We start from the raw sequence: 8,901 nt of genomic DNA, 5'->3' as shown, positions 1-8,901 counted from the left end.
TATTTCCGAATGTGTAGTTATTTTTGTTCCTGCTCCACAAACTAAGAAAACTTAGGGTTCTAAGTTTTCATCCAGCTCTGTGTGCCACTGCAGGAGCAGGGACCTGGAAACCTATTCTGCCATGTGGGAGAAGGACCTTGTTTTCAATTTTGTTTCCAGAACTTTCTTTATCCCTTCTGCCATTACCATGCATAAGTTTGAAGTTTCTTTACTGTGTCTGATGTGTCTTTTCTTCAACCACATTGCCTGTGACATTTCAGACAAAATTTACCCTCAACAGAAAATCGGAAGTAGCTCCTTAAGCCTGATGCACTGCCCCTCTCCTAGTTGGGCATGGGCTTAGTTCTCCATTCTGGGGTCAGCTGTCAAGGTTGCTCAGTGCCCAGTCTCCTGAGGGACCCTACTCCTCTGGCATTGCTCCCATTTGGCCCCTCAATCTCCCAACCCCCTCTGCATTGTAAGTCTTGTTCCTCCATCTTGCTGCCTGCATTGTCATATATTTCCTGGATAGAGCTGACGGTGATCTTGGATCCAATGATGGGTAAAGTTAGAAGAAAGCTACCTTCACAGGTCAAGCAGTCAGGAAATTGGGCCGACCTTCCAGACAACTGCAAGAGACTGCATTTGGCTCATCTGCTATAGTACTGGCTAGAAGACAGTGCCCTCCTTTTCTTCAGTGCTAGCTAGTTACATCACAGAAACAAATTTCTGAAGCTTTTCCTATGCTGCAGTATTCTGAGCCTTAAAACCAGGTTCCCAGCCAGGCATGGTGGTGCAGGCTGATAATCCCAGCACTTGGGAGGTGAAGGCAGGAGGATCTTGAGTTCAAGGTCACTCTGGGCTACATAGTGAGTCCCTGTCTCAACAAACAAACAAACAACAACAACACAACAGATTTTGTCATACACATGTATAGTGCCTGAAATATAATTCTACTGCAGCAAGATGATTAATTGGAACCTGTACCTGGTTATTTTTTTCCAAGTGTAGAGGCCACATACGTATCCTGAGGAATGACCAAGAACCAACTCCTGACTCAATAAAATACTATGATTAGTCAGTTTAGCAAGTTTGGATAGTTCTATGGAGAGACCTATATAGATTTCTATCTGAATTTGGTAGGCAAAAAATACCTAAAATCTTCAAACCAGAGACTTGCCACTGTGAGGCAAAGTAAGGTGGAAGGCAGCTACAGAGATGAGGAAGAAAGAAGACAACAGCACAGGAGCCCGACAATGTCAAGCAGTGGTTCCCGAATGTCACAAAGATGGGCAGCACCAGGCCCCTCTGGGCCTAACTGAATCCATCATGGTCAGTGTGCCCAGGAATCTGTACTGTAAAAGCTGCTCTGGTGGTTCTGATATGTGGTTAAGGTGGAGATTCCCATGTTTAGAGGATCCACCATAAAGAAACTCTGGCATGATTCTATGTTGATCATATGATTCTAACGAAGGAGCCTCTCTGGTAGGTGCAGTTATTATCCCCATTTTACAGACAAGAATACTGAACAACGGAAAAGCCAGCAGAAGGTAGAGGATGGATTTAAACCCACACAATCTGTCCTCAAAGCCTACAGTAATATTTAATCAGAACTATTAAAGGAAATAAAGCAAGCAAATGAAACATCAAGGCACATGGGAGGAACAGAATAGGGAGAAATGCAAACAAGAAAAATCACTATAGGTATCAGTCAGTCATAGGGATAAGCAGATATAACTTCCAACATAGAGTTAGAAACAGATTCTGTGACATTCTGTTCTTCAGAGCTGTACAAAGACAGCTGAGACCTTACTGAGCACCCGCAGACAAAGACAGAAGCATAAATTGGGTCCAAGAGTCTATACATGAAAAATGCATCAAGATATTTAGCAAATATGCTTAACGTGATGCGACTGTACCCAGCAATGCAGAAAGTCTCAACAAGAAAATATGCTGGGTCTCTAAACATGCTGCGTAATTGAAGTTTTTAATCCACTGTACTTTATTTTCCTACTGTCTCCATGGCCTGCTTTTTGTTTAACCGAGATAACAACCATGATACCATGCATATGTGCCCTTTCCTGATCAAAACCATAATTAAATCAGGATCCGAAAACAAAAAAAATTCCTGCTATTCAGAGCCAGGATACTAAAAGCTTCTTCAGATATGAGACAATTGTGCTGATAGCATCTGGTCTGGACCAAGTCAGGAAAGAAGTGCAATTACAGTCTGTTAGTCTGAAGTTGTTGGCTTGAGGTAAGTTCTCCAAAAAAATCCAATTTTAATGTATTATTGCTGTGGAAGAGACAGCAAAAACCTTCCCCAGCTCTTCTTGAGACCGTTTCATTGTGCTTCTTCTTTCTACGCTCTCTAGAGCTGCCAGGCTGTGCTCACCAATAATTGAGCCTCTAATTGGCAGGTAGAATTTCCCTCGCAGCAGCACAGGCGTCTGAGCTGAGACACCAGGGAGTGTGGCTTTTCCTAAGGCTCAGGGGCCTACAATATTTAACAAGGTGGTGGCTTGGCTCGTGTTGCCAAAGGGATGGCTCCTGTGTGACCCTTCTTTCCAGAGTGCAGTCATTTGGCAGAATTAAAAAAAAAAAAACATTGTGTCCCTCCGGAGATCCATGCTAGGAATCTGGTTGCCACGAAGGCAGCAGCCGGAGATGCTGCAGCAAAAGACCCACCAGTGTTATTATAAAGCAGAAGAGACCAACAACCCAATTAAGTTACAATTAGCTGCACCATTCCGGGTGCTTTTAATCAACGCATTCCTTACCATAAGTCCTAGGGAAGGTCTCAGAGGCAAGGAAGAGGAAGGAGGATGCTTCTATATTCATGCAAATGAATATTTGCTGACTGGTAGGGGTGGAGGGCTGATGGCTGCCCTTGGGAGTGATCCTGACCTGCTCTTTCTTGTTCAGCTTGTTATCTCCCCCAGACCTCCGACCAGGAAGTGCTGTGAAACCACCCAACCACTTGGAGCATGTCCTTGTGCCCTTGTTTTCACCCTACTTCCTTCAGCATCTACCCATGAGCAACTATACAACCTTCTGACTAAAATCTCTTACAGTCTTCATTTTCCAGAGTTGATTGAAGTATCATGAATGACGCTTCACAACCAATCCCAGCCTATGTCTTCAATCCCCAGGGCTCCCCACCAATACACTCCAATTTTTTGTTTCTAGAGCCACACCCTTTGTGGGTCACAGAGTAAGCCTCCAAACCTCCGGTAACCCCGGCCCACACAGCCCCTTCTGTCTTCACCTTCAGTGGCCGCCATCTTTGTTACAAAGATTAATAATCTAGGTTGTAAGTTTATCTCTTCTCTGTGTGTCCTCTTCTCTCTGCCCTCCGCACATTGCTTGCGTGTCTGTCCCAGATATTCAACCTGCAGAAGGAAATAAACACATGGACTAATTTTACCTTACAAATGCTTGCCATCATGGGTGTTTCCCCTAAGCTCTCCTTTCCCTCTGGGCACTAGGCTCCTGTAACATCTATTTCGTTCTCTGTACCAACTCTTCCATCACTTGGGTTTGTTAAAACAACCTGGTCCTGCAAACCACAGTGTACTGGATTCAAACCTCTTTCCCTCTCTCCAGGACAGGTTAGCCTAGCCTAGGTAGGAGCAGATCCACTCTTGACACTGTCCCCTTCTTACTTATGGTGTCATAGTAAGACAGGTAACATAGGGTGAGGGATGCTCCTTTTGTGGTGATGCCATCATCACTGTACACCAATCAGAACTAATCAGAAAAATGGTGTTTTGGACCAATCAGAAACTTACTATTTTCAAACCTTCATTTGCATCTGGTGCTGGTCACAGGACCAATCAGAAGATGCTTTTTCAATCCTTCATCTTCTTGTGAGCACAACCAATCAAAACACACCATTCCTGATCCTTCATTTACATGTAAGAGGAAGCCGAACAAGTTTTTTGATGGGACAGCTTATACATGACTATGCCGAGTGATAGTGTAAAGAAAGGAGCGGGTTCTCTGTGTCACTGTTTTCTTTATTGGCTTCCGTGGTGGTGAGGTTGCTAGAATTCTGCTGTTTTCCACGCTGTGTGGGGAATGTCATCCTACAGAGTCAGCATAAATCTCCATTGGAAAGAACTCAGTCCTAAGAAGGTTCCTAATCCCTGTGGCTCCCTCAAAAAAGATGCATAGCACCTTCCAGCTGATTCCCAACTGGTGGGAGGCGTACATTAAAGTCCCTTTTCTAGCCACTCCTATTTACCCCCTGCAAGTTTTGGTGAAAGAAGTTGGAGCTCTTACAAACTTTATTGTTAGAGAATTTTACCTGCTAGACCTATAGAAGGTCCAAGTTGGAACTCTTATAAACTGTTATTGTTAGAGAATTTTACCTGCTAGACGTATAGAAGGTCTTTAAATTATAATTAGATTTTAGAGATGATTTGGCCTAGCATTTCTCAAAGTATGCTCTGAAGAACTAAGAGATAACATACTGTGAAGACTTTCTTGGGGACAATTAAATCAGGCAAACACCATCTTTTCAGGGCCCTCCTCTTAGAGCTGCCCCAGATATCAGAATATCAACAACCCTGGCCAGTTCTGTAGTAACTAAACCTGGGTGACATTCTTGAACCTAAGATTTTACAAAATTATTTTCAGTTCTGAATTCCCCATCTGGACTCTACCATGTGCGGCACCCACTGAACGAGCTTTATCTCTGGACATCAGGGCTCCAGCATCTACAAAACACAAGAGGCTTGAGTTCACTGCTGCCGCAACCTTTGCCAATACATATGTTTAAAAATGACCTTGTGATTCAGCTGCCAAAATTAATATAAAGCACTCTGTGTGTATTTCAGCAAACCTAAGGAAATTCTGCCTGATTGTGTAGAATGTACAAAGCATTTATCAAAAGGCAGGAAGATTTTTTTTTTTTGGAAAACAAAAACATTCAAGTTAAATCATTCATCTCTGAGATATAATGGTGAAAAGTCAAAGAGATGAGTTATCAACAATTTTAGTTTTATGTATTCAGAGTAAGACAAAACATGTTTTACATATTTTTTCACATGCAAATGCACTTCATGGATATTACAAACACAGATCATACACAGGTTATGAAAATCAGAGATATCTGGATTAATCAATTTTGGGCATGCAGTTTTATCAGGATGTTACCAGCCAATAAAAAAGCTGGACAAATAGCTGCATTTTGTTGTTAGTCTTCCAAAAATACTGCATTGAAATAAAAATTCAACATCAACCAAATATTAAATGGTAGCATTTGGAATCAATACTAAGTTTTTAAATTTGTACCAACAAAAGCGTTCTGAAAAACGTTCAGGGGATCTGCTCTCTTGTTTTGTTTTGAATCTGACTTAATTCTTCCACTCCAGTTAAATATTGCAGATTTCCTCTCCGTGGGACTCTGGCTGATTGCTGAAGGCTTCCAGCCACCTGAGAATGGCATCTGCCCTCCTGTCACCATGCCAACTCCTCGGGAATCCCCCTTCCCCCTTCCAGTCTTCCCTCCGACGTGGGAGACAGCCTCCTCCCACTTCAGGAAGAGCACTATTTCTAATTGCACTTGGTCCCTTTCTTCCTCTTTTGAGTGAGAAAAAAAGGCTGGCAAACAAAATTGTCTTTTTAAAGATGATTTTTGGTGTGTGTGTTTTGTTTTCTCTCTGCTTACTGACGTCTTTGTGCGGTGCAGTGGCTGGGATCCCACTGCATTGACATGGCAACCAGGAAATCAGTCATTCTGAGTTGCCATGGCAACGGGAGGGGGATGGGAGGCGTCCATTTAATCACTGTAGACTGTGTCCCTTCCCGGAAGCCCAAAGAATTTTTAGATAGAAGACATTAGGAAAACAACAACAATAAAGCACCCATTGGCCTCAAGACAGTCTGTGCCCTGGCATCCCAAGGCCCTCTGTAGATCCTGTGTTAAGACCCCAGAAAGCGGAGGTTGTTGCCTTCTCCCTCTGCACAGGCCTCTGGGGACAGTGAGGGAGGGACATCATCCTTTCAACTGAGCACTGAGGTCTGAAGAGGAGGATAGGAGAGCGGCTCTGGCAAAGGAGAACGGCTCTGGGTCTGGAGGGGCGCAGCTGCTCTCGTACTAAGAGGAACCCGGGCTGCGGAAGTGGAGCACAGGCCGCTGTCCCAAGAAAAGCGGAAGTCTTGTTTCCTGTCGCCTCTGCTCTGGGGCTGAAGGTAGTCAGATTTCAAATTGCGGAGAAGAAAGCCAAGCGAGGTTAACCAGCGAGATTACCTTTCAGGGGGAGGATGGTTAGAGTTCTCCATGGGGCAGAATCTTCCACCGTTTATATTTTGTAAAAGACAAAATCCCCCAGCCCCAAACAGATTGGGCTCTTGGATTTATATAGTCTCACCTTTACAGAGTCAAATTCCCAAGAGTTGATCTCATTTCCAGCTCAAGCTCACAGAGCTCCTCTAGACTTCTGAAAGGCTTCTAACAGCAGTACTTTATAGACCAGGAGATCTGAATGTGACTCGATGAATGGCAATCTTTTTTCTTTGTAAAATAACTGGTTAGCTTGAAAATACACCCTGAATCTATCTCCTCTCCTTGCCTTCATGACTGGACATCCTAAACCCAGCAACATGGCTCTAAATTCTATAGGAGCCTCCTGATCGTTCTCCTAGTTTCCATTTGGTCTACTTACATTCTGGTCTTACTGCAGAATTAGGCAGGTCACGCCCTGTTCAGGGCCTTCCCCACCCCACCCTGTGGTTGAGCATCACACTCAGAATATAAATACAACTCACAGAATCCCGCCCAGTTTGGTCTCTTACCACCTCCCATCCTCATACCCTTCTGGTCTCCATTTGCACATTCTGCTCTACCCACACTGACTTCCTGACCATCCCTGAACTCATCTGCTCATTTCAAGGACTGAACAATTCTTCCCGAGATATTAGGAGGCCTCTGTCATTTCCTCCAAGTCCCTGTCCAAGTATCTCCTCCTACAGGAGAACTTTTGTGAAAGCCTGGAAAGAGCAGGCATGCAGTCTGGAGGGGGACCAAGGGACTACTTATGGAGGTATGCACAGGGTTTAGAAAGCCAACTCCAAGATCTTCTGCAGCACCTCAGCTTAAAGGGGTTCACGGTGCAGGCTGCTGAGAGAGCTGCAGTCCTAGAGAGCAGAGCTGTTGGAAGAGCAGTGGTTTCCATGGAAGAAAACCGGGACCCGAGTAGAATGCTCAGAAGCACATTCACCTCACTCTCCACCCATTGGCCAAACACAGATGGAATCCGGAGGCTCAGGGGGTTAGGTGCATGGAGTGTTGCTGCATAACCAATGGACCTGCAAAGCAGAGTCCATTGAAACAGTAACATTAATGATCTCTTACAGTTGCTATGGATCAGGAATTTGGGAGCAGGTCATCTTGGTATTTCTAGCTCTGATCTCACTTGAAATTACACAGAATACCAGTTCTCAGCCTGGAATGTTGGTGAACCCAGTCAGGTTAGAACTCTGGGAGGCTGAGGCAGGGGATTTCAAGTTTGACCCCAGCCTGGGCAACTTAGAGACTTAGGACATGCTGTTTAAAAAAACATAAAAGGGTTGGGGATGTAGCTCAGTGTAAATACCCTGGCTTCAATCCCCAGGCTAACAGAAGAAAAAACAAAAAGTCAATCTTGCTGGACCTGGTGGTGCACATGTATAGTTCTAGCTACTTAGAAGGATGAGGCAAGATAGAGACCATCCTGGGCAACTTAGACTCTATGTCAAGATTTAAAAAACAATAGGTGTCAGGGATGAGACTCAGCAGTAGAACACTTGCCTGACATATCTGAGGTCCTGAGTTCAGTCCTAGGTATAAAAAAGTCAGCTGGTGAAAGCTTGCCAGAGTTGGAGGGTTTGTTTCCAAGGTTTCCACTTAGATGTCTGTTCAGTTGGCACTGACTTTCAGCAGGAGACCTATGACCCTCTCCAAAGGGCCTCTCCACGGAGCTGCTTGAGCTTCCTCAAAACATGGCACCTGCATTTCCCCACAGCTGGTGACTAAAGGGGCCAAGGTGGAACCTATGGTACCTTTTGTGACCTACCCTTGGAAATCCACCTGTCACCTTGGCTACCTTGATTTGTAAGTCACACAGGCCTGTCTGAGTCAGTGTGGGAAGACACCACCCAGAAGCATGAGTAGCACAAGCCAAGAAGAATTGGGGGCCATCTTAAAGACACCATAGCCACATGAAACATTTGAAAGGCAAAGTGTAGGAGAGAGATCAGACCAAAGAGAAATCAGAAAATAACCATGCTTCCATGACCATCCTATTTTAAAAATTGCCTGAAAACCTGCCACTCTATTCCCCTTTACTCTGTATAATTTCTCTTCAAAGGATTTAATATTACCTGACATATTGTATATTTATCCAGTAGCTATTTTAATTTTGATTCCCCTATTGTCATATACACTCCACGAAATAAGAGACTTATTCTGTTTTGTTTCCTGTTAGCACTTGGCAAGCATCTGGTAAATATTTGGGTATTTGGATATACAAATTATACCCAATTTTAGAGAAAAAGTAAATGTTTTTAAATAGCTAATTTCAATATTAACCCCACCTTTTATAGGGTATGGGTGGTACCAGGGAGTGAACCCAGGGCCTTCACATTGAGCTATATTCCCAGGTTTCTTTAAATTTTTCTCTTGATAGGGTCCTGCTAAGTCTGTAAGTTGCCCAGGATGGGTTAGGACTTGTGATCCTCCTGCCTCAGCCTCCCAGAGTGCTGAGAATACACATATGTGTCACCATGCCTGGCTAGCACCTGCATTTTAAACCAAAGAGTATAACCCCTTCTTCCCTGCCAAAGAATAATAGTATACAGTGAATTTGATTCTCCCTCTGAGAGCTTTGCAACCAACACTATTTCTGCTTGGCTTTTTCCCTTATTAGCTAATAATAA

General features: G+C 44.0%; 1 long non-coding RNA gene across 2 annotated transcripts in view; it reads right to left on the bottom strand.

Moving 5' to 3' along the window:
* Positions 1-2,704: 2,704 nt before the first annotated feature.
* LOC102012834 overlaps positions 2,705-8,901 on the bottom strand; it is a 13,663-nt gene continuing 7,466 nt past the window's right edge. Inside the window, exons 1-2 of one of the 2 annotated variants that reach the window (XR_001232648.1) lie at positions 3,533-3,607; positions 2,705-3,371 (exon numbers count right to left, since the gene is read on the bottom strand). This is a non-coding gene — a long non-coding RNA (uncharacterized LOC102012834). Of the gene's footprint in view, positions 3,372-3,532; positions 3,608-8,901 lie in introns of those variants that run through there. The other variant, XR_001232647.1, reaches the window with a different exon arrangement.

This window comes from Chinchilla lanigera, unplaced genomic scaffold (assembly GCF_000276665.1).
Source record: "Chinchilla lanigera isolate Chin_1 unplaced genomic scaffold, ChiLan1.0 scaffold00008, whole genome shotgun sequence".
NCBI classification, from domain to species: Eukaryota; Metazoa; Chordata; class Mammalia; order Rodentia; family Chinchillidae; genus Chinchilla; species Chinchilla lanigera.
This window is presented reverse-complemented; position numbering and strand designations above follow the sequence as displayed.